We start from the raw sequence: 6,572 nt of genomic DNA, 5'->3' as shown, positions 1-6,572 counted from the left end.
CTCAGGACAACGTAGTAACACCTAGATGTTGAATATAGAAAGGAAATTTTAGAATTCTGGACCACTGTGGCCACGTGACCATAATGAAAAAAGGCTGTGCATAAAATTATGTGTTCATCTCCCCCACCTACAGGTAGGTATTGTGTTCATAGGACGATGAGGAGGACAGGAACTGAGTGTGGGCTTACCCTTTTTCCATAGTAAAAACTGAAGATTCAGGGTTTTTACACACAACATAAGCAGATGGTTTGCTCTGCAGGTTTTTATGTGTCATGACTTGAATGTGTGAGGTCACTTGTATGCTGATTTCAAGGCATTCTTATCATTTAGAAAGTCTTTTTCTGATGATCAAACAATAAGTGCTCCTTTGGCAGAGTTCATCTTACTCCTGGACAAACCCTGAGAGGCTGGTGGACACAGAGGTCAGGCAGAAAACTGGCTTCCACTTTCTTTACTTATGCAAACTAGAGGTAGGTGACTGACAACTTGCTTTTGTTCTGCAAGATATGCTGGGTTTTGCAAGCCCTAAGGGAGTGCAGAACTTCCTGAAGATGTTGTAAGGTAGTGGCTGGCTTCTGAAATCATGTAGTATTCTCTGCTTGGTTAGGACTGCAAAAGTACTAGGAAACAAACTAAAAACTAGGACCTCCTTGAAGTGGGATTTCCTTCCTAGACCCCAGCGATGAGGCTGGCTTATCAGTGGGAAGCCCTCCACCTTGGCTCTCACCCTCAGTTCAAGGGCTGGAGAGATGGCTCAGTGGTTAAGAGTACTGTCTGCTCCTCCAAAGGATCTGGGTTCAATTCCCAGCAACCCATGGCAGCTCAAAACTGTAACACCAATTCCAAGAGACTCACACCTTCACACTAATGCATATAAAATTTAATAAATCATTAAAAAAAAAAGATGTGCCACCCACAGTTCAGTTGGTAATCAAGTGTTCTTCCTAGGGGAAGGATAGGCACAGAGGATCACAAAGTTCCTGTTTTGATAGCTTCATTTGGAAAAAGAGTTTAATTGGAAATGCCTTGTTTTACCAGGACGGTTCTTGGGGAATCAGTCTCTGTCCCCCAGGTTGTGCTACGTAGGAGTGACAAGGATTGCCCACTATGGGTTCTGATAAGCATGCATACTGGTGTGGATGGCAGATTCAGAACTGACCTCAGACTTCGGCTTCTAGGTATATTTTTATAGCAATGTCAACTCTTCCTCTGTGTGCCCCAGCCTAGCAGATATGGCTTCTAGACACCTGTGTTCTTTTTCTCTATCATGACTCTTTAGAAAAGTGACTGTCCCTGATGACAGTAACTGCTGTTGAGCATGATTTGCCACAAGATGATAAAACTGTGGAAATCCCACTGGTAGGGTAGGCCAGGGAGCATTTGTTCTTTTCAAGAAAGGGTCTCAGGTGAGCTTAGTTTTAGGGTCTTCTCCTTCTGTGCTGGGACTGAGCCAGGGCCTTTCCATGCTAGGGAAGAACTCTGAGCTACTCTCTAGCCCTTGTCTTGCTGTAACTAGAACCCAGCTGAGGCTATACTTTAATTCCTCCTGCCTCGTTTTCTGCAGTGCTGCGACTGCATGGCTCCTATGCTTGGCTCCTAGCAGGGTTTTAAAATTTGAGACTATCACAGGAATGGGAATATTTAAGATTTCTTCAAAAAATCCTAACAGCGTGGACGTTTTTTAAGTGCCTGGTATTTCAGAGTATTTAGAAGGAAAATGAAACTCACTGTCAAAGCTACCCAGAATTCAAGACTTCTTCCCTGAAAGGGCACGGGGTTTTTGTGAAATGTTTCTCCCTGTTCTGTATGCTTGAGTCACTGGAAAACCTGCAGGTTAGGCTATTGGGCACCACACGCTGAACACAGGGATACGGGTGTATAGGTGCCATGGCCACATGGCTGCACGTCGCTGGCTCAGACACCTGGACTCAGGAGCCGCTGCTCAGACCTGGCCAAGGCTAACAGCTCAGCAGTGGCAGGGTTGGTATCTAATGGGATTTCATGATTCCTTTGGGAGCTAGGTTGGCTGAGCTGGACCTTGGTATATATCAAAGTTCTAGAAAAAAAACCAGGAAACTTAGAGAATGTAGGGGCAGGGTGGGTCTGGGGGGAAACCAAGACAGCTAATTCTCCAAGTTTTGTCACCCCCCTGATTGAAAATGCCTTGCTGCCCAGAGAGTTCTAGTCCTTTTCGTCAGCTCCCATCACTGATTGACGCTGACTTCCTGGTCGTGATCACTGCTGTTAGGAGTTTTCTCCAACTGATAAAGATTCTTGTGTTCCAAAAAGGACAAACCCTGCTAACTCTCCTCTTGAGGGTACTCATGCCTGGGCTGCCCCCTCCCTGTTTGGATATTTTTATTTTTTTGACTATCACCTTATGACCCTTGACCTACTCTCTCTCACCTTTGCAGAAGTCCCTTGCCATCTCTGACCACCAGAGTGGTTTGTGCCTTTTAAGTGGTGTGACTGTACAGGCAAGTATCCAAACCAGAATGCTTTGGGGGAGTAAAAGAGGGAGTGCTTTTAATTAAGACTGACCCTGAACTAATAGATATAAAGTAGGGCTGCCCTAGGTAGAGCAGCAATGTTCCCCTCAGGGCATCTGAGTTCAGAGGGCAGGGACTGTTTTCCTCATCTCTGCATCTAGTTTTTAAAATCTGTTTGTTTGCTGTTTGGAGAAAGTTGCAAAACTAGGACAAAGTCTTCATGCAAGTCTCACCTGTTTCTGTCCTTAGCATTTCCCTCCCCGTCATAGCCGTCAAACAGCCTGTAGTCACTTACTCTCATTTTACAGATTTACGAGTATGTGTCTGTGCACCATGTGCATGCTTGGTACCTGCAGAGGCCAAAAGAGGGTGCCAGATCCCCTGGAACTGGAATTTCAGAGAGCTGTGGTCTGCCATGTGGGTGCTGGGAACTGAACTTGGGTCTTTCACAGGCATAGCAAGTGCTCTTGACCTCCGCTTCTCCAGCCCCTGCTTTGGCTTACTAAAGACAAACTCAGAGTTTCATTGCTTCTGTCCACCAGTGTTGTCCTTCTGTTCTAATCATGAGCAGTCTGCCCTTCTGTTGGGTTTTTATGTTAGACCAGCATTCCACTACTGAGCTGCAGCCCCAGCCCTAGTGGAAGGTGGTGGGGTTTTGGGGGGAATGCTGGGAGGGACTTATGTAGCCAAACTCACTGTGTGGAGAAGGATGGCATTGAACTTGTGATTCTCCTCCCCTTTCCCTCCCCTCTCCCCTTCCCCTTCCCCCCTCCCCTCCCCTCCCCTCACTATGTAGCTCTGACTGGCCTGGAACTCACTCTGTAGACCAGGCTAGCCTAAAATTCAGAGATCCCATCTCCTGCCTCTGCCTCCTGAGTGCTGGGATTAAAGGTGAGTTTGTACAGACGTATTGAGCACATGTGGTCCTGTGTAGCCGTCACATGAGAGTAGCTAGTAGAGTGCAGAGCACCTTCCTGTTCCTAATACTCTAACGGCACCAGCTCGACTTCTGTTTAGTGAGTTGCACAGGTGTTGTCTTCACCTTGCCACCACTTTCTGGAGGGCAGCCCGTAGCCTTGGCAACAGCCTGCGTTTGGGGGTTCTCATGGGACCCTTTAGCCAATGCCTCAGCTACATGTCACCCATTCTCAGTGATGGAGGCTCCCTCTGGTGACATGAGATGTCTACTTGGGCGCTTTCTGCTGCTGTTTGGCAATTTCCCTTAGATCACCTTCACAGGCGTACATATTTAATGAAATTTCTGCTCTATTAGGTTTTCATACTACTTGAATGGTCCTTAATTTTAGCTGTCTCTTCCCATCTTCCCATTCGTCTTCCCTTCTTCCCTCCCCACACCATTTGATCCTCCTGGTTTAGTCACCCCAATCCATCCATAACTATATTTTCCTTTTCCTAGGAGATTCCTGCCCTCTTCCCATCCCTTCCTCCACACCTAACCTCGGTCGCCCTATGGACTGGACTTATTACTGATGTAACAGCCAACATCCACATAGAAGCAAGTAGTCACCATGTTTGTCTTTCTGGGTGTGAGTCACTGAACTCAGGCTGGTTGTTTTCTAGCTCCAGCCATGTACCTGACTTTCATGATTTCTTTTAAATGGCTGAGTGATACTCCACTGTATAAGTGTACAACATTTTTCTTTACCCATTCGTCCGCTGAGGGACATTTAGGCTGTTTCCAGTTTCTGGCTACTATGAATAGAGCAGCGGTGAACAAGGTTGAGCAGGTCTTTTGTCCTTTCAGTGCATGCCTAAGAGTGGGGCAGCTAGGTGTGGGGTAGAGTCCCACCTTCCTGAGGAAGGGCTGCTGACTTCTATTGTGGCTGTACAAGGCTATCCCCCTCCAGCAATGGGGAGAGCTCTCCTCTTCGCAGTATGAGCTGTCACTTGGGTTACTGATCTTAGCCATTCTGACTGGCATAAGATGAAATCTCAGAGCAGTTTTGATTCGCATTTTCCTGATGGCTAAGGCTGTTGACCATTTCTTTTAAGTGTTTGAGCCATTTGAGTTTCCTCTTTTGAGAGTTCTGTTTAGATAGTTACCTGTTTTTAAAATTGGATTTTTGTTTTCTTGATATCAGTTTTTGGATATCTTTATACACTTTGGATATTAGTGTTCCATTAGATGTAATTGGTAAAAATCTTTTCCCATTATGTAGGCTGTGGCTTTGTCCGAAAAGTGGTGTCCTTTGCCATACAGAAGTTTTAGTTTCATGAGATGCTGTTTGTTAATTTTAGATCTTAGTGGCTGTGTTGACTGTTCTGTTCTGTGTCTTGTCCTGTATCATTGAGGTCAGTGTTCCCCACTTTTTCTTCAGTGTGTCTGGTTCAGGTTCAGTGTGTCTGGTTTTATGTTGAGATCTTTGATCTGTTTAAAGGTGAGCTTTTTGTGGCTCTTTTTGGATTTTTCCTCATGCAGCCATCCAGTGTGACTACCACCATTTGTTGAAGATGTTACCTTTTTGTCCATTATGTATTTGTTTGTTTTTTTTTCTTTTTTTTTTTTAACAAATGTTAGAGGTCCATAGGTATGTGGATTTATGTGTGAGTCATCAATTCCATTAATTAACAGGTCTGCTTTTGTGCTAGTGCCGTGCAAATTAATTTTCAAGACAGGATTTCTTTGTATGGCCTTGGCTGTCCTAGAACTTCCTCTGTAGAGGAGGCTGGCCTTGAACTCATATATTTGTCTGCTTCTACCTCCAGAGCCCTAGGATTAAAGGCATCCGTCACTACCACCTGGCAGCATTTTTTATTATTATAGCTCTGTAGTAAAATTTGAGGTTAGGGATGGTGATAACTCTAGCAGTTCTTTTATTATTTAGGAGTATTTTAGCTATTATGGGTCTTTTGTGTTTCCCAATAAAGCTGGAAATTGTTCTTTCAAGATTTGTGAAGAATTGTGTTGGAATTTTGAAGGGGATTGCATTGAACCTGTAGATTGCTTTTGGTAGGATGGCCATTTTCACTGTATTAATTCTACCAATGCATGAGCATGGAAGAGCTTTTTATCTTTTGATATCTTATTTCTTTCTTCATTGTCTTAAGGTCTTTATTTTATAAGTCTTTCCCTTGCTTGGTTAGAGTCTACCTCAAGATATTTTATATTATTTGAGGCTACTGTGATATAATATTTTATATTATTTGAGGTGTTGCTTTGTGCTCAGTCTATTTGTCCTTTGTAAATAGGAAAGCTACTGATTTTTGTGAGTTAATTTTATATCTAGCTACTTTGTTCAAAGTGTTTATCAGCTGTAGGAATTTCCTGGTGGACTCTAGGTCATACTACCACATAATCTGCAAATAAGCATACCTTGCCTTTTTCCTTTCCAAATTGTATCCCCTTGATCTCCTTCACTTGTATTATTTCTGTAGCCAAGACTTCAAGTACTATATTGAATAAATATGGAAAGAATGGACAACCTTGTCTTGGTCCTTGTTTTAAGGGAATTGCTTTGAATGTCTCTCCTTTTAAGCTGACTCTGGCAGTGGGCTTGCTGTAAACTGCCTTCCTTATGTTGAGGTGTGGCCCTTGCCTCTCTAATCTGTCCAGGACTTCTATTATGAAGGGGTGTTATAAATAACCCAGCTGACATTCCTCCTCAGCCCATGTCGCAAAAAGAGGCTCCTTCCTCACATAATCTCAAAAGATCCTCAAACTGAACGTCCCTCCCTTCTATTTTTTGTGTTTCTCTGTCTGTCCTCCTGACTTTCTCTTACTTTCTATATTTTTTGTCCTATGTTCACTTCCTGTCAACTGGTTGCTTGCTCTTCCTGTTGACCAATGGTTGACTTTATTTAATCCTGTTTACAATATTCACACAAAAAGCTCTTGGATTAGAGGTGTGTGCTATAGCTCAGGCACACTGCAATTAGAAACAGGTTTTTCCAGTAAACAACACAATCTTGGGGTTCACAATGTGATCAAATATCCTGCCACAGTGTTGGAGGGCTTTTTCTGCATCTAATGAGAGTGATTATGTTTTTTTTTTTTTTTTTCTTTCAATCTGTTTATATGGTGGATTGCATTTATTAGTTTCAATGTGTTGGACCCTCACTGCT

This window comes from Meriones unguiculatus, chromosome 3 (genome assembly GCF_030254825.1).
Source record: "Meriones unguiculatus strain TT.TT164.6M chromosome 3, Bangor_MerUng_6.1, whole genome shotgun sequence".
Classification (NCBI taxonomy): Eukaryota; Metazoa; Chordata; class Mammalia; order Rodentia; family Muridae; genus Meriones; species Meriones unguiculatus.
Note: the sequence above shows the minus strand (reverse complement) of the source record.